At 36.7% G+C, this 20,382-nt stretch overlaps 1 protein-coding gene across 2 annotated transcripts in view; it reads left to right on the top strand.

Moving 5' to 3' along the window:
- Positions 1 to 20,382, top strand: part of SHISA9 (shisa family member 9) — a 484,462-nt gene that overhangs the window by 321,930 nt on the left and 142,150 nt on the right. The gene's annotated exons all lie outside the window — the stretch shown is intronic.

Genomic DNA, 20,382 nt, shown 5'->3' with positions numbered 1-20,382 from the left:
GTGTCAAATGTACAGGTGATATGACCATAATGCAAAACAAGCACCTTCCAGGTATTATTTAATGACATCAGCATAGCATTTGGCTCTAACTTCCGCTATTCCCCTGTATATTCACCACATGAGTGTTGTGAATTACAGCCAATAACTCTAATAGAGTGCATAGTAGGTACTGAAGTCAAGAAAACATGGGTTCTGGTCCATCCTGACACATACTGGCTATCTAATCCTAAACTAACTGTTTAACCTGTCTGTGGGATGTGAAAATTTAAAGACAAAACATATGGAGAAATCAGTTTTTTTAAGAATGCTTTTAAAGACTAAGGAGCTAGTTTTCATTAGTAGAGTATATTTATACCCTTTTATAACAATGAAATTATAGGTCTTGTCAATAAATTCCAAAGTAAATAAAACTCTACCACATAAATCTTCAATAGATTCAGAAAAATTAAGAAATAGAAATTCTCAGCCAACTTAATTTAGTCCTTGGCAGTATTTTGATCCCATCTGCTTTTCTTGGAAAGACAAAGAAATGTTGATAAATCAAGACTTTGGGGTCTTAGAAGGAAACTTGCCCTCAAAGTCTATTTTAGGTAGACTCAAGGGTATAAAATTATAGCTTTAAGGCTGTAAGAAACCTTAGAGGTCCTCTAGTATAATCCTCTTATTTTGCAGGTGAAACCACAGAGGGGTTAAGCGACCTGTCCATGGTGCTATAAGTAGGAAGTAGCAGAGCCAAGAATTAAGTCTTGGTCTGACCCCCAAGTAGGTATGACTATATAAAGACACTTAGTCTCTCTTAACCCTCACTTTCCTCATATGTAAAAGGAGGAAAGTAATTTGTGTTTCAGCTACCTCCTTGGATTATTGACAGGATCAATAAGAGAATATATGTGTAAGATGGGACTCTAGTGATTTCCCCACCCACTTAGAAATAATTACCCTTATTAGGTAAGACCATTTCTTGTTTGAATTGGTCAAAACTGAGTGTGAACAGAGTTTCTATATCTCCATGAATCAATCAAAACCATTCATCCAGAAACTTATACCTTCTCTTGAAAGTTATACTTTCAGGAAGCCATATAAAAAGAAAGTGCTAAGAACCAGATAAATTCAAAGAGTCTAAAAGCAGGGAGGGAAGAGAAGAATTATACAGAACTGAGTTACAAAAAACCAGTATTACAATAAAAGAAAAAAGGAAGGACTGAAATGTGGCAAAGAAGAAAGAGATGGAGGGGGACCATCAGACTAAAGGCATCAGGAGATAATGGATTAATGTTATCATTTTTTTAAGCCTACATCCTCAAGGACTGAGGGAAGTCCTGAGAAAAAGTCTATTATTTTTCTCAATGTTCCCTTCTGATGCTCTTCTAATCACTGACTCAATGATATAATCTTTGGTTTCATATTTTCAGGAACTCAAATTCTGCCTCGACCATAAAGAGGACAAAGATAGATAGATAGATAGATAGATGGATAGATAGATAGATAGATAGATAGATAGATAGATAGATATAAAGATAGATAGAAATGCAAATAAAGATGGAGAACTTACCTTACCTAAATATTTAGAATTTTCTCAACTGAGAACTCAGAGTGATTGTGATTAAATTCATAACACTTAGCCTGAATTCTCTTAGCCACCAAAGGAGGATACTATGTGGACCTTATGGGCCATTATATTTCCCCTAGGCTTAAAATGAGCTAATTAGTGTAACAGTATATAACATACAAAGGGATTTACTAAATTTAAAGTGTTATGTAAATTCTAATGTTATTATTAGAGTAAGAGAACTCTAATATTTTTTATAATTCTCCAGGCCTAAATGAACTACATTCCATAGTACTGAAAGAGTTGATAGGTGGGATTTCTGAGTTTCTGGCAGTGACCTCTAAAGGACCATGGAGAGTAGGTAGGAGTCTTACACATAGGCCTAGAGATGGGCATATTTTTTAAAATTTCACAAAGAGGAAGAGACTAGAGTTTAGAGGTCTATAAATCAGATTTCAAATCCTAGAAAAAATTTTATTGAAGGTGAAGTTGGTGAACATCTACAAAGGGAAACAATGTTCACAGACTCCATGTGAATTCATAAAAATAGTAGGCCATGTCTGCTACTACCAAAATTGATTTGTAGACTTATTATTTCTACCAAATTGTCAAGGGAATACTTTATAGAGGTAGACAACAATATTAAAATTCATTCAGAGGGGAAAAAGTACAGCATCTCAAGGGAAATATAGAAAAGAAGTAAGAACAAAGGAGAAAATAACACTTTCCTATCTCAAATACTATTGAAAACTGTAATTATCAAAGCTATTTGGTACTGGTTAAAAACTAGAAAAAAGATCAGTAGAATATACTAGATAAGAAATAATGAGGAATAATTGAATTCAATGTTTGATAAACAAAGGAATATTAATTCCTTGGGAAAGAAATCCTTGTTTGACCAGAACTGCTAAAGAGACTTCAAAATAGTTTGACAAAAATTAGATTTAGACCACTATCTTATACCATATATCACAATAAGTTCAAAATGTAGGGGATGGATATTAGGACTGAAACTTTAGTTTAATTGATACAGATAACTCCTAACTGTTAAAACTCCATTAAGTAATTCAGGTTAGGGTCTCTGCAATGTATAACACTGGAGAACTGCCTACAGCACTAAGAGGTTAAGTAACATAATAAGGCCAATTTGTATCAGAAACTGCATTAAAACTTGGGTCATCTTACTTCTCCATCTACTATACTATTCTGTCTCTCCCAAAATGGACATGCTATCTGAATACTAGTTGCTTCATCATTAAAAAAAAGCAAACAAACCAGTAGAGAAGTGGATCAGATGCCCTTCTTAGCTATGATTTTGGGGAAGGTTGGAGGCATTGAGACATTCTTAAGCAAGTAAAGGGTAAAGGAAACCACAAAGGAAAAGATAGATAATTAAAATACAATATACTGAAAATCTTTTGCATGAATAAAATTAATGGAACTAGGATAAGAAAAGAAACTGTCAATTGAGACAAATCTTTGCATCAGATATCTCAAATAATATATAAAGAACATATGAGACCAAGAGTAATTCCCCAATAGATAAAGCATCAAAGGAGATGAGCAAAGAATTCTCAAAATAAGAATTGCAAGCTGAATTGTATGAAAGATTGCTCCAAATCACTAATAATAGTGAAAGAAGTGCAAATCAAACCAACTCTGAGATTATTTCTCATATGAATAGGAAGAGATGTTAAGAAATGAGAATAGTGAATATTGTAGGACCTATGGAAAGACAGGAATACTAGTACACTATTGGCAAAGCTGCAACTATTCTAAAGAGCAATTTGGAATTATCCTTTAAAATATCACAACACTTATGGATTTTTACGTAGGAATTCAACTGCTAGTGAAAAGTCCAAAGGGGCCAAAGATAGAAAAGTGTTGGATGCACTCAAATATTCACAGTAGCACTTTTTTGTGATAGTGAAGACCTAGAAGGTGTGAAGATTAAATTAACTCTCCCCTTTCTATTTTTAGATTTAACCACCAAAACCGTATACACCCCACTTACTTGAGTCGGGGAGGTCGGTGACCCATGTGTGCAATAATGTGTGATAAATCAGAATCAACTGACTGCCCCCTGGGCAGTCCTAAACAAAGTTTTAGCTGTAATTGGTACATGTGAAATGGAAGTTAGTCAGAGGGGGTGATGCAAAAAGGAGTTACAACTTCCTGTAAGGGTTCTTCTGGAGTTCCGAGTTCGAGTTGGAGGCTGGTGAAGAATATGCTGGACCTGAGACTTTGGACTTGGTTTGACTGTTCTTAAATCTCTCCCTTTGGACTGACACATGGTGAGTGAAAAAGGCTGACTCCTTTCTTGGATTTTCTGAAGGGACCAGCTTCAAGAGAGACCTACCCCTTGAGAGAGGCTCCTTGCATCCCCAGGTCCTCAGCTCAAAGCCAAGGCTCCTCTGGCTAAGGACTAACTAGCTCTAGCTGGGTTGAGCCAGGGCTGGAGCAAATTACTTAGTGTATAGGCTAGATATCTTACCCTAATCTCTCTCTGATTTTTCTTACTTTCACTCTTTCTATATTTTATAAACAGTTAAAATAAATCTCTTTGGAATTAATTAAATTGCTGGCAACCCTCTTCTTAAATAATCCAGTCCAACATTTTATAAAAACCCCTTACATTTCTACCCCTTACAAAGGAAAGTAGGCAACTTGGGTAATTCACATTAATAATCTTTAAGAAAGAATAAATATGAAGTATTCTGAAAAGAATGAGAGCATATATGATGCAAAGTTGCAGACCAGGTAAAAAAATCACAAAGACTTCAATGATGTAACCCAGAAAGAACAATACCAACATAAAGTAATGCTTTGTAATTGAAATAGCCAAGCATATTCCAAAAGAAGAAATAAGAAAATATGCTTCCCTCCTATGCAGAGGTGGTCTAAAATGAATATGACAAAATGAAATTTAGTAGGGATAAACATCAACTGTTGTACCTGTGTTCAAAAAGTAAACTTTATAAGTTTAGGATGAAAGAGGCTGACGAGTTAACAGTTCATTTGTTATCTAGGTCTAGAAAAAGGATACAAAAAAACCTAGAGATTTTAGTGGATTGCAAATCTAGTATATAAAAAGTTAATGCAGTAATAGGCTAAATTAAATGAGGTTTTGTGTCCAAAACTAGAAAGGTGATATCCTACTGTAGTCTTCACAGGTGAGAATATTTCTGGAGTATTGTTTTTAGATTCCAGTTCTGTTTTCTAGGAAGGACATTGATATTTTATTTATTTTTGAAATTTTTATTTAATTAATCAATTTAGAACATTTTTCCTTGGTTACAAGAATCATATTCTTTATCTCCCTTCCCTCACCCCTTCCCATAGCTGATGCACACAATTCCACTGGCTTTTACATGTATCCTTGATCAAAATCTATTTCCATGTTGTTGATGTTTGCATCAGGATATTCATTTAGAGTCTACATCCCCAATCATGTCCCCATTGACCCATATAATCAAGCAGTTGTTTTTCTTCTATGTTTCTGCTCCCACAGTTTTTCCTCTGAATGTGGATAGTGTTCTTTCTCGTAAATCCCTCCAAGTTGTTCAGGATTACTGCATTGCCACTATTGGAGAAGTGCATTACATTTGATTGTACCACAATGTATCAGTCTCTGTACTCTGCATCAATTCCTGGAGATCATTCCAGTTCACATGGGATTCCTCCAGTTCATTATTCCTTTGAGCACAATAGTATTCCATTACCAACATATACCACAATTTATTCAGCCATTCCCCAATTGAAGGGGATCCCCTCATTTTCCAATTTTTGGCTACCTCAAAGAGCACAGGTATGAATATTCTTGTACAAGTCTTTTTCCCTATTATCTCTTTAGGGTACAAACCCAGCAGTGCTATGGTCGAATCAAAAGATAGACAGTCTTTTAGTGCCCTTTGGGCATAGTTCCAAATTGCCCTCCAGAATGGTCGGATCAATTCACAACTCCACCAGCAATGCATTAATGTCCCGACTTTGCTACATCCCCTCCAGCATTCATTACTTTCCTTTGCTGTCATGTTAGCCAATCTGCTAAGTGTGAGGTGATACCTCAGAGTGGTTTTGATTTGCATCTCTCTGATTATAAAAGATTTAGAATACTGTTTCATGTGCTTATTAATAGTTATGATTTCTTTATCTGAAAATTGCCTATTCATGTCCCTTGCCCATTTATCGATTGGGGAATGGCTTGATTTTTTTGTTCAATTGATTTAGATCTTTATAAATTTAAGTAATTAGACCTTTGTCAGACGTTTTTGTTATGAAGATTTTTTCCCAATTTGTTGCTCCCTTTCTAATTTTGGTTGCATTGGTTTTGTTTGTGCAAAACCTTTTTAATTTAATGTAATCAAAATTATTATATTTTGCAACATTGATAATTTAAAAACAATCCAAAGTAATTCATCAGGATGGTGGACAACAAGCTTATGCCAAACAAGAATCAATTGAAGGAATTGGAAGATCTTTGGAAGTCTCCAGTGTAGCTGAGGAATTAGACCTGTTGTGCTTTGTCCTAGAGGACTGAATTAGGAGCAATGAGTTGATATCGTGGTGACAAATTTAGACTTTGATATGAGGGAAAGCTTCCTAATATGTAAAGCTATCCACAAGGCTGCTTTGGAAAGTGATGGGTTCCCTGTGACTAGAGGTCTTCAATAATGTAGAGGGGATTCTTGTATGGAGATAACTTTGACTACATTTGGTTTCTGAGGTCCCTTCCAACCCTGATATTCTGAGACTCTGTGATTCTACAGAGGTTGGAAGAATCTCAGACCCAAGACATGAGTCACTTCTCTGAGGAAGGAGTCAAATTTAAGACAGTGAATTAAGCAATAATGAAGGGAAGCTATTAGGATGTGAGGTTCAGTCAGCCCTAAGCATTAATTAAGCACCCACCTTAAGGAGAGGTTTATATTTGGTACCATGCGTGGTGGGTATGAAGGAAATAAGTGCTGAATGAATGATTTCATGAAACAAATAGGAGGCAGGATAGGTCTTTTCCTCAATAATTTAAAATCTGGGAAAGGAAGTAAGACTGCTTAGCCAAATCCTACCTCATCTTCTAGGTTCAACTCAATTCCAACCTCTTCTATGAAGCTTACTCACCACCTGAGCCTACAGCTATCACTGCCTAATTCTTGTAGCCCCCTTTGTCACTTATGGCAAGTATTATCAGTCAAAATCAATCATCAATCAATCAACCAATGAGCATTCACTAAGTACCTGCTATGTTCCAGGAACTAGTCTAGGTACTGGAGATATACAATACCAAAATGAAACAGTCCCTATGCCCTTTAGTATATATACATATGCACATACATACATACATGCATATACACTTGAACTGGAACCACATTTCTTTTGATAGAGGGTACTCTGAATGAAAACAAATTGTGGCATATAATTATAATGGAATTTTACCATGCTTTAAGAAATGAAAAGCAGGTTAATTTTAGAAAAAACACCAAAAGATTTACATGAAATTATAGAGTGAAACAGGCAGGACCAAGAATACATTACATACAGTGACAGAAATATTGTTTGTAGAATGACTTGTGTATGGTCACCTCCAGAGAAAGAACTGATAAATAGAAATAATAATAAACTGATCGATAAGAAATATTTTATATATCTTTATTCCTCTTTTTGTCAAATGATGCCTTCTCTAATGAGGTGAGTGGAGAAAGGAAGGGAAGGAGTTACCTGGGTATTTTAATGTAACACACAAACTTAAATGAAATTTAAAAAGAACCTCTTCTATCAATGCAGATTAGTAGCTTCTCAGCAATTTATACTCTTGACATGAACCTTAATCTTCCTGAATCCGCAACCAATTCTCTATCATCCACACCAAATGGTGGGTTCATGCCTACTCCAAAGACACAAATACACACACACACACACATTCACAGCATACACAATAAATATAAAGAAAATTTGCCAGCATATATGCACATATATACACACATAAATATACACATATACACATATCTATGTGCATACATGTGCACTCAAAAGAAATACAAGGTAGTTTTGTCGGGGAAGCACATCATATTCCTCTGAGGGGAAGATCAGAAAAAAGTCTTATGTAAGCAGTAGCATTTGAGATGAACTTCAAAGGGAATTGGAGAGAGGATCTAAGAAGTGGAGATGGGGAGGGAGAACATTCCAAGGTTGGAGAGCATTCTGCGTAGTTGCCTGAAGGTTGGAGATGGATTGTAATATCTAAGTAACAGCAAGGAGCTAGTTTGGATGAGAGAGAATGGGAAGGGAAATATGTAATAAATCTGGAAGGGGCTAAGTTTTGTAGGACAGAAGAATATCATATCCTGCTCATATTGCTATCTTTGCATACTACAGCTATATATGTTTTATATATATATATATATATATAGTATATAAAGTGTATACACAGTATATACATATGTATGTATATGTGTATGGTGGTGTATATATTCCCTGTTTCACCAGTTAGACTTTTTGAAAAACCCTTACTTTCTTTCTTAGAATAAATACTAAGTATTGATTCCAAAGCAGAAGAGCAGTAAGAACTAGGCAATTGAGGTTAAGTGACTTGCACAGGTTCATACAACTAAGGAAATATCTTAGGTCAAATTTGAACCCAGGACCTCTTGTTTCCAGTTCTGATTCTCAATCCAGTGAGCCACCTAGTTGCTTCTCCTCAGTTAGATTCTAGGTAATTTGATCAAGAAGAACAGATACCATGTCTCATATTTCTTAGTGTCACTAGTATAGTTCCTTGCATGTGGTAGGTTCTTAACCTCTATCTGCCCTGAAGAGTTGTTATGAGGTTCAAATGAGATAGTGCTGAGTACAGGATCTGATACAAAGTAGGTGCTATATAAATGCCAGCTATTATTATTATTAGGTCCTCAATAAATGCTTGTGGATTAGTACTGGCCAAGCACACACACACAGAAGCATCCACACTAGAAACCCATAAACAACCCATGCACATAACTAATAGCAGCTATATTGAAATTTGCCCTACAGCTAGTGCTTCTTCTGTTCCCAGGGCTCAGGGTAAGAGAGAAATCAACCAGCCCCATTTGAGGTTGAACAGCTTCAAAGCAATGTCTGTAAATTCCCAGTCCCTGGGGAGTCATTGCTGTTGAAATGACCCCACAATTTTCTCCATTGCACCATCCACCTCCCCCTACCTCCCTATGGAAAGAGGAGTGAAAAGCTTGGCATTTGTGCTGAAGCTTAATAAATAATTTGTCAGAGAATCCAAACTATATTCAGAGCCAGAGGCTTTTGCTTTTCAAAGAAGCTGTAGAAATCCTCTGTTCCCTGTCTCCTCTGTCCCCCAGCAACTCCTCTCCCATTCTCCCCAGCCTCTCCATTCTCCAGGCTGGATCTAAAGAAGAATTCATGGGGTGGAGAGATAAATCAACTGTTCAGTATGAAATGCTAAAGCATACAATGAGCAGGGGGATGTTACTTACCATGGGGACATTTCATAGGTCTGCATAGGAAAACATAACATCCTAGAACTATTAGGATAAGAGGTAGGTTCCTCTATTGTACTGGTAGGTCATTGTCCTTACCTATGGAGATTTGGGAGCTAGCCTGACCCTCCTAGAATAGGCATCACAGTTGTTTTGGAGCTAGCTCATACAGGATTAAGAGAGCTGATTGTTAAATTTTCAGCATGAGCATTTATATGTTGGAAATTATCAAACCTACAAATTAGAGCTTGATTTTTTTTTGTTTTATCAATTGTCTCAACTTAAGAAAGTGATGGAGAAATTGTTAGTGATGTAGATTAATATTAAAAGTGAATCATTAGTACCTTTTGGGTTTTCCTCCCCAAAGAGCCAGATGTTAAACATTTACTAGCACACTACTGGATGGTCAATTCATTTAACCTCTTTAGTCTAGCAGTCTCCATCTGTCACTGTCATACTTATTTTACTCTACTTCCTGATAATGCACACTCTGGTATTCCCAATTAAACAGTAAGTTCCTCTAAGGCATGCGCCATATCTTTTTTATTTTCTTCCTGTGTATCCCATGACCTCAAATTTACACTGCCTCACTTATTAAGTTAGTAAACATGATGGATAAATGAAGTAATTTATTGTTTTTAGAACAAATATATGGAATACATGAAATGTCTGAATGCTTACTGAAGGAATGAGTTTACAGGTGGTTTCCACTTGGCATGGAACTGCTGGAATAATTGGAATTGGAATTCCATTGGAATTCCATTCCAATTGGAATAATTGACATAATTGAATAATCCCTCATGGCAGAGTAAGTAGTTCCCTTCTCTACTAAGGATAATTACATGCAAAAGACATGACTTGGTGCTCCCAACTGGGACTTTACAGAAAACTTCCTATTCACTACCTAGAAAGCCTGTAGGAATTGTAAGGGGACATCTAGAAAGACTAGAATCCCAGAGAAAGAGGTAGCATAGATAGTAACTAGACCACTGGACTTGGAATAGTAGGGACATTGTTTTAAAATTCTTCCTCTGATCCTTACTAGCTATATCACTTTGTCTGAACTTTTTAAAAAAATTTTAAATATTATTTTATTTGGTCATTTCCAAACATTATTCACTGGAAACAAAGATCATTTTCTTTTCCTCCCCGCCCACCCTTCCCACCACCTTTCCCTCTCCCATAGCCGCACGCGATTCCACTGGTTAAAACATGTCTTGACTCGAACCCATTTCCCTGTTGTTGGTATTTGCATTAGAGTGTTCATTTAGAATCTCTCCTCAGTCATATCCCCTCAATCCCTGTAGTCAAGCAGTTGCTTTTCATCGGTTTACTTTACTCCCACAGTTTATCCTCTGCTTGTGGATAGTATTTTTTAGATCCCTGCAGATTGTTCAGGGACATTGCATTGACGCTAATGGAGAAGTCCATCACCTTCGATTGTACCACAGAGTATCAGTCTCTGTGTACAATGTTTTCCTGGTTCTGCTCCTTTCTCTCTGCATCACTTCCTGGAGGTTGTTCCAGTCTCTATGGAATTCCACCAGTTTTTTTTTATTCCTTTTAGCACAATAGTATTTCATGAGCAACATATACCACAATTTGTTCAGCCATTCCCCAATTGATGGGCATCCCCTCTTTTTCCAATTTTTGGCTACCACAAAGAGTGCAGCTATGAATATTCTTGTACAAGTCTTTTTCCTTATTATCTCTTTGAGGTACAAAACCAGCAGTGCTATATAGCTGGATCAAAGGGCAGACAGTCTTTTATCACCCTTTGGGCATAGTTCCAAATTGCTCTCCAGAATGGCTGGTTCAATTCACAACTCCACCAGCAATGAATTAGTGTTCCCACTTTGCCAAATCCCCTCCAGCATTCAATACTTTCCATAGCTATCATGTTAGCCAATCTGCTAGGTGTGAGGTGATACCTCAGAGTTGTTTTGATTTGCATCTCTCTGATTATAAGAGATGTAGAGCACTTTTTCATGTGCTTATTTAATAGTTTTGATTTCTTTGGCTGAGAACTGCTTGTTCATGTCCCTTGCCCATTTATCAATTGGAGAATGGCTTGATTTTTTGTACAATTGATTTAGTTCTTTGTAAATTTGAGTAATTAAACCTTTGTCAGAGGTTTTTATGAAGATTGTTTCCCAATTTGTTGCTACCCTTCTGATTTTGGTTACATTGGTTTTGTTTGTACAAAAACTTTTTAATTTGATGTATTCCAGATTATTTATTTTGCATTTTGTAACTCTTTCTAATTCTTGCTTGGTTTTGAAGTCTTTCCCTTCTCAAAGGTCTGACATGTATACTATTCTGTGTTCTCCTAATTTTCTTATAGTTTACTTCTTTATGTTCAAGTCATTCACCCATTTTGAATTTATCTTGGTGTAGGGTGTGAGGTGTTGATCTAAGCCTAATCTTTCCCACACTGTCCTCCAATTTTCCCAGCAGTTTTTATGAAATAGTGGATTTTTGTCCCAAAAGCTGGGATCTTTGGGTTTGTCATATACTGTCTTGCTGAGGTCACTTGCCCCCAGTCTATTCCACTGATCCTCCTTTCTGTCTCTTAGCCAGTACCAAATTGTTTTGATAACCACTGCTTTATAATATAGTCTGAGATCTGGGACTGCAAGACCCCCTTCCTTTGTATTTTTTTTTCATTATTTCCCTGGATATTCTTGATCTTTTGTTCTTCCAAATGAACTTTGTTATGGTTTTTTCTAAATCAGTAAAAAAATTTTTTTTGGAAGTTCCATGGGTATGGCACTAAATAGATGAGTTTGGGTAGGACGGTCATTTTTATTATATTTGCTCATCCTACCCATGAGCAGTTAATGTTCTTCCAATTGTTCAAGTCTAGTTTTAGTTGTGTGGAAAGTGTTTTGTAGTTGTGTTCATATAGTTCCTGTGTTTGTCTCGGGAGATAGATTCCTAAGTATTTTATTTTGTCTAAGGTGATTTTGAATGGGATTTCTTTTCTAGTTTTTGCTGCTGAGCTGTGCTGGAGATATATAGAAATGCTGATGACTTATGTGGGTTTATTTTGTATCCTGCAACTTTGCTAAAGTTATTGATTATTTCGATTAGCTTTTTGGTTGAATCTCTAGGATTCTTTAAGTAAGTCATCTGCAAAGAGTGATAATTTGGTCTCCTCCTTGCCTATTTTAATGCCTTCAATTTCTTTTTCTTCTCTAATTGCTACTGCTAGTGTTTCTAATACAATGTCAAATAATAGAGGTGATAATGGGCATCCTTGTTTCACTCCTGATCTTAATGGGAATGGATTTAGTTTATCCCCATTGCAGATGATATTAGTTGATGGTTTTAGATATATACTGTTTATTATTTTTAGGAACGACCCTTCTATTCCTATGCTTTCTAGTGTTTTTAGTAGAAATGGGTGTTGTATTTTATCAAAGGCTTTTTCTGCATCTATTGAGATAATCATGTGGTTCTTGTTGGTTTGCTTGTTGAGGTGGTCAATTATGTGGATAGTTTTCCTAATATTGAACCAGCCCTGCATCCCTGGTATAAATCCTACTTGATCATGGTGGATGACCATTCTGATCACTTGCTGGAGTCTTTTTGCTAGTATCCTATTTAAGATTTTTGCATCTATATTGATTAGGGAGATTGGTCTATAATTTTCTTTCTCTGTTTTTGGCCTGCCTGGTTTTGGAATTAGTACCATGTTTGTGTCATAAAAGGAGTTTGGTAGAACTCCCTCTTTGCTTATTATGTCAAATAGTTTGTATAGTATTGGAGTTAATTGTTCTTTGAATGTTTGATAGAATTCACTGGTGAATCCGTCAGGCCCTGGGGATTTTTTCTTAGGAAGTTCTTTGATGGCCTGTTGGATTTCTTTTTTTGATATGGGATTATTTAAGAAATGTATTTCTTCTTCTGTTAGTCTAGGCAATTTATATTTTTGTAAATATTCATCCATATCACCTAGGTTGGTATATTTATTGCCATATAGTTGGGCAAAGTAGTTTTTAATGATTGCCTTAATTTCCTCTTCATTGGAAGTGAGATCCCCCTTTTCATCTTTGATGCTGTTAATTTGTCTTTCTTCTTTCCTTTTTTTAATTAGATTGACCAGTACTTTGTCTATTTTGTCTGTTTTTTCAAAGTACCAGCTTCTAGTCTTGTTTATTCGCTCAATGGTTCTGTCACTTTCGATTTTATTAATTTCTCCCTTAATTTTTAGGATCTCTAGTTTGGTTTTCTTCTGGGGGTTTATAATTTGTTTGTTCTCAAGTTTTTTTATTTGCATTTCCAATTCCTTGATCTCTGTCCTCCCTAATTTGTTAATATATACACTCAGGGATATGAATTTTCCTCTAAGTACTGCCTTGGCTGCATCCCATAAGGTTTGAAAGGATGTCTTGCCGTTGTCATTTTCTTCAACGAAATTATTAATTGTTTCTATGATTTCTTCTTTAACTATCCGATTTTGGAGTATCATGTTATTTAATTTCCAATTAATTTTTGATTTGGCCCTCCATGTACCCTTACTGATCAATATTTTTATTGCCTTGTGATCTGAAAAGGCTGCATTTATTATTTCTGCTTTTCTGCATTTGAGTGCCATGTTTCTTTGACCTAGTGTATGATCTATTTTTGTGAATGTGCCATGTGGTGCTGAAAAGAAGGTGTATTCCTTTTTGTCCCTATTTATTTTTCTCCATATTTCTATTAACTCTATTTTTTCTAAGATTTCCTTCACCTCGCTTTACCTCTTTCTTGTTTATTTTTTGGTTTGTTTTATCTAAATTTGATAGTAGTTGGTTCAAGTCTCCCACTAATATTGTTTTACAGTCTATTTCCTCCTTCAATTCTCCTAGTTTCTCCATTAAAAATTTGGATGCTATACCATTTGGTGCATACATGTTGATTAGTGATATTTCCTCATTGTCTATACACCCTTTTAGCAGAATATATTTACCTTCTGTATCCCTTTTGATCAGGTCTATTTGTGCTTTGGCTTTGTCAGATATCATGATTGCAACTCCTGCCTTCTTTCTATCAGTTGAGGCCCAAAAGGTCTTACTCCAACCTCTAATTCTAACCTTGTGAGTTTCAACTCGCCTCATATGTGTTTCTTGAAGACAATAAATGGTAGGGTTTTGGGTTCTAATCCAATCTGCTATTTGTCTACATTTTATGGGTGAGTTCATCCCATTCACGTTCAAAGTTATGATTGTCATTTGTGGATTTGCTGGCATTTTGATATCTTCCCCTAGTTCTGACCTTTCTTCTTTAGCTATCTCCTTTAGAACCAGTGATTTACTTTAGGTCAGTCCCCCTAGTCCCCTCCCTTGAGATGCTTCCCTTTCTAGCCCCTCCCTTTTTGTGCTCCCTTCCCCTCCCCCCTCTCCTTCTTTCCCTTTTTATACTCCCTCCCCCCCTCCTTAATTTTCCTTTCTTTCTTGCCCTAATGGATAAGATAGAATTCAGGATCCCACTGGATCTAGATGGTCTTCCGTCTCAGATTTGATTTCACTGAGAGTAAGGTTTAAGTAATTCCACTTCACGCTCTCTTCCTCTCCTTCTCATATGAGAGTTCTTCCCCTCCCCTTCCCATGTGTATCTTTATATGGGAAAGATTATTCTATTAAGTCCCCCCTATTTCTTGAAGTAAATCTTAGTGTTATCGACGGTTCCCCCCCTCCCTTTTCCTTTCTTTGCCTCCACTTTCCCCAAATCTTCTTAATGCCCTAATCTTTCCGTATGCATGTTTCTTCTAACTCCTGTTATGATGCTACAATTTTTGAGAGTTACACAAAACATTTTCCCTACATATTAATATATATATATATATATATATATATATAATTTGATGTAAATGCAGTCCTTATAGAAGAGAGTTTGACTTAAAGAAAAAGATAAGATTTATCTCCTTTTCCCTTTCTTTTATATTTACCTTTTCATGTTTCTCTTGCTTTCTGTGCTTGGATATAAATTTTTCCACTAAGTTCTGGTCTTTTCTTAGCAAATGTTTGGAAATCTTCTATTGTGTTGAATGCCCATACTTTCCCCTGGAAGTATATAGTCAGTTTTGCTGGGTAGTTGATTCTTGGTTGGATGTCAGAACTTTTTAATATTCCCAAGCCTCATTTTCCTAATCTGTAAAATGTAGGGATTAGACTCAATAGTCTCTGAAGTTTCTTCTAGCTGTAAATAGTATCTTGTGATTCATTGGGCAGGAACAATAAAGATTGTCTTGAGACAAATGTCACCTTAGTAAGTTGAGGGTTGGATTTGGAGGGATGGGGTGCTACTGTGGGCTGAAAAAGGAGACTCAGGGCCTCTGCCCATAAGAGGAATTGTAGGTTCCAAGAAATAATATCACTTATATTTATTCTTTTCTCTATCCAGGATCCAGTGGTATATTACTGTGCAGAGCTGGTCCTCCCAAAGGTTTTTATCCTGTGTATATAGGAGGGAGAGTGGTTATGGTAATTATTATCCATTGGGAGTGTATGGGATAATGCAAATTGAGTTTTATACACCTCCATTCCTCTCTCCCTCCTTCCCTCTGTCTCTGTCTCTGTCTCTCTCTGTCTGTCTGTCTGTCTGTCTGTCTCTCTCTCTCTCTCTCTGTTTTTTTTTCTTTCTCTTTTATACAGATTAAAACTATTATCAAAGGCAGCTAGAAGAGAATATGGAGTGGCATATCACATTTTGGTTTAATGACTACATTGGGGGGTTGGCATGGTCTGTATGTATGCTTATGATCAATTAAATGAGCATTTATTTAGCATTTACTACCTGCCAGACATTATACAAGGTGCCAGGGCCAAAAAGCCAAAAAACCTACAAAGTCCTTGCTCTTAAGGGACTGATCCTATCAGAATAAGCCTCAAGTAAATTTTTGGAGTCAACTTCTTTCCTCCTACCTCCTGCCTTCCTGTGATAGTGTCTAGCCAATAATATTGTAAGGTTGGCGATGCAAGGCTGGCAATGCATTTCTTTGCCCAAACCTAGGGCAACCCTGTGGATGGTAGATTCCTTTTCTTTAAAAAATTAGTGAAATGTTATTTTTTCAATGAACAAAAATTGATGTTCTTTCCCTCAACTATTGGAAGAAAAGAGCATTTGTAACAAATATTCATAGGTAAGCAAAATAAATCCCTCAATTGCTCATCCCTCCCCCCAAATGTTCCATTCTGCACCCTAAGTCCATCACTATTTTGTCAGGAGGTGAGAAGCATGTATCTACATAGGTCCTCTGGAATTGTTGTTGGTCATTACATTGATTAAAATTCTCTTGTTTTTTAAAGTTTGTTTTTTACAGTGTTGTACACTATTCTCTTTGTTCTACACACTTCATTTTGCTTTAGCTCATCCAAGTCTTTCTGGGTTTCACTTTGAACCATCCCTCTTTTTATTTCTTACATTCCAATTGTATTTCATTACATTCCTATAACAATTTGTTCAGGCTTTCCCCAGATGATGGGCATCCCTGTAGTTTCCAGTAACCAATAGATTTCTAATCCAATGCAGTCTACAGTGGATTGTGATATGTGACTTTTCTTCTTTGGGACCAAAGATGGAGTAAATACATGGAACCCTGAATAAACCATCCATCTGCCATTCTGAGGATCTTCCTGACAAATTGCCTTCCAAGTATCCTTAAGTTGTTTTAAGTGTTTAAGTGTCCAGAAGAATTATAAACTCCTTCAGGGAAAAGAACAGCCTCTACTTTCCTCTATTCCCTGTTTGCTTTTTATTTTGATCAACTGACATAATGCTTGCAAAGTATTCTGCAAACCTCAGCACACTGTAAAGAATGTGGGTTGCTATTACTACTGAGAAGTGCTGAAATATTGCTGGATAGGGAGTTAACCTAGGGAGTCAGGAATGCCAGGGTTCAAGTCCCTCATCTGTCACATACTGGTGGTGTGATCCCTCTCAATGCCCCAGGCAACTCTCTGGGGTTAGAAGATGTATAGTAGGAACTGATCTGCATTGTTAGTGGGAATTTCCTCAAGGGGCATTCCATATTCCAACTAAATCACAGACCTGATCCAAAATAAATCACTACTATTACTGTGGCTACTGCTATTACTACAACTACCACTACTGCTACTGCTACCTCTGCTTCTGGTATTGCTACTGCACTCTGCCTACAATGGAGACTCACTTTATAATGCTGGTTGATTAATGTTAGAGTGTACAATGGCTCAGGTCACTACTGTTTTTTCCAAAATACTTGTAAAGGGAGCATATGAAGTTATGCATTTCCTGAGCTACGTGGGCACTGGCTCCATTGCTTTCTAGGTGATTTGGAAGATGGAGTTGTTACCTGAACCTCCAATGGACTGATCAGCATAGGAAAGATATTGAGGAGAATAGAAAATATTGGTCCTATTGCTCTGGTTTGAAATTTCAGATAGCTGAGAAGGTATTGGACCAATTTGTATTGTTAGATCTGGGAATGAGGAAGGAGGAGCCAAAAGGTAAGTTTCTGACTTCAAGAATTGTCACTTCGGTGCTTTATTGGTTGGGTGAGTGTAGGGGAAGGAATGATTGGAACATAGGAAATACATAGAGTTCAGGTCATGAAAATAAAAGAGAGGAGTGTTTGGAGAAAGATGAATATGTTTTGGTAGGCACAATATATTTATAACAAAGCTATCGAGACAGGCAAGGAGTAAGAGCACAAGAGAGAGGGAAAGAAAAAAAAAGAGAGTGTAAAAGAGAGAATCTGCAGGGCAAGCCAAGCATGCAACACAAAGCAAAAGGACATCATCTGTCAATCAAAAAAGAAACATTCCGTTTGAAATGCTCCCAGGAAGAGGCAGTTGGCAGCTAACCCCACAGTAGAACTGAACTAACTCTTGGTTTTGGAGAGAGGAGGGAAGGAGAGACTTTCTTTTGGGGCTAGGTGGAGCGGCTTGTGACTGGACCCCTCGTTGCTTCTGGCCTAGAGACCTTTGTGGTTTCTGACAGTGATGGACTTGAATTAATCAAGCTGAGATTGTCTGGCTGTTTGGAAAAGAATAAAGAAGAAAAATAATTGTCCTTACTAGTGACTCCCGGACAGACTAGGTGTCATGGTTGTGACTGAATTGCTAATACTCCCAATACCCTCCTAACTTCTTGTATAGATTAGTGAAACCCCCAACCCTCTCACCTCATCCTCCATCATATCTATCTTCCCCAATAAACCGCCTTACTTGAGAAAGAGGGAAAAGGTATCTTCTCTAAACCTTACAGTTCACTTTGAGTTACTTAGAAAGGTGGATGACTAATGGGGGGAGGGGAAGGGAGGCAGGAGGGAGAGGGTGAAAAGACAGGGTGGCATTTGAGGGAGGAGGGTAGGCAAAATCTTGATCAATTAGTCATCTAGGGAATTGATAGACACCCTCAAGTGTTCCCCTAGTATATCTCTCTCCATTACAACTAGACACCCTCAGGTTTCCCTTAGTATCTCTCTAGTCAAGCCAGAGTATCTCATTTATTACAACAGACTCCAGAGTATCTAGTTATTAAAACAGGTAAGCACCAGTATCTATTCTATTACAACAGACAGAGCCAGACAGAGATAGAAGTAGTATAGGAATACAATTAGAGTATGATTAGCATGCTTGACTGATGGAATTAGCCAGGAGTTTGATGCTGGAATAATGTGATAGCATGTAATGGAAGAGAAAGCTGTGCTATGGTTCAATGATTAAGAGCACTGGATATGGAAAGAAGACTTGAATTCAAATCCAGCCTCAGACACTTCCTAGCTATGTGATCTTGGGCAAATCACATAATTTCTGATTGCCGAAAAAATGATTTACTGGAGATCATTGTCAGGAAGATAGTTATGGTTCATGGGGTTACAAAGAGTTGGACACAACTGAATGCCTAACTATAATAATGTAATGGAAGGGTCCTGCTCCTCAATTTGGAGCATGCCCAAGATATTTTACATCTGGTTTTGTTTCACTAACCATGTGGTAAAGAAATGGAGTTTTGACAGGCTGTGTAAACTCTAAATTATAGATCACCATGCCTTTTCAGAAATAAGATCTCTTCTAAATAGGGACTATGTCAGTCAGGCTCCATAAAGCTATTTCCTAGCTCTATCTCATAAAAAAATATATATGCATATATATATATATGTGCTTGTGTGTATGTATATCTGTAGTTACACATGAATACATAAATATATATAAACGTATACATATACATGCTTGCACACATATTTTTGTAGTGACATGGTGAGGTTGGATATGTTGCTTGGCTTGGAGTCAGGAAGATCTGTATTCAAGTCCCCTAGGAAATTTACTTGATATCTTCATATCTTAATAATAACTAACATTTATAGCATCCTGTATGTCTATACCATGTCTGTTATACCAATTATACTATGCCTATCAGGCACTGTACTAAGTGCTTTACAAATATTATCTCATTTTATCTTAATCTTGTGGAGGGTGAAAGATAAAATGACTGAGGAGACAAAAATCTGAGCTTTTCAAACATATCATTTTATTAAGCAATGTACGCCAATTGCAAAAAAAAAAAATGTGACCAAGCCTTCTCAGCTTTGGCACTGGATCCCAAAGATAGGGAAACAGATTCTCATGCATTAAAAACAATGAATCAAAACAAGAAAACAATTAACCATGATGCAACATTAGGTAGTCTGATTTTTAAGTAAAGGAAAGATTGGGGACTTTTCAATTTGGGAGGCAGAGAGTACACATAGATGTAATTCCCTGAAATCAGAAAAGTAGGTGTCCCACTCCCCCTAAATGTCTATATTCAATCAAAGGAACATGAAAACAACTCAAATTTCAGTTTAGATATGTTGTCTGTTTCAGATGTATAATTTTGGGAAAACTCATTATATCAATTTTTGGATTTGACTGGGTTCCTGGTCAGCATAAGCAAGGTTCTTAGTTAAGGGTCTCTAAGTAGCAGGTAGAGGTGGTTTAGCTTCCCAGCTATGAAATGCTAGGTTCAAACAATGTAATACTTTTCTTAAAATTCCCATTACTGAATGAAGTTTTCTCATGAGACAGAAATTGGACTAAACCTTTATTTGAAAAGAAAAGGAATTGAGCTAGATTTAGAATTGAGTGACCAGATAGTCAGTGTGGTTCAATCAAATCCCATACCTGTGAGGTAAGTATTATTATTATCCCCATTTTATACATGAGGTAACTCAGATTAAGTAATTTACCCAGGTTCACCTTGCTAGGAAATGTGAGACTATATTTGAATTTAGATCTTCCTAGTTCCTAGCCCAGGGCTCTATCTATTAAATTGCCTAGTTGCTTGGGCAATTCCCTAGGGCCATGTTGGCAAACCTATGGTACACATCCTAGAACATGC

This window comes from Monodelphis domestica, chromosome 7, assembly GCF_027887165.1.
Source record: "Monodelphis domestica isolate mMonDom1 chromosome 7, mMonDom1.pri, whole genome shotgun sequence".
Taxonomy (NCBI): Eukaryota; Metazoa; Chordata; class Mammalia; order Didelphimorphia; family Didelphidae; genus Monodelphis; species Monodelphis domestica.
Note: the sequence above shows the minus strand (reverse complement) of the source record. Positions and strands in the feature narration are given on the sequence as shown.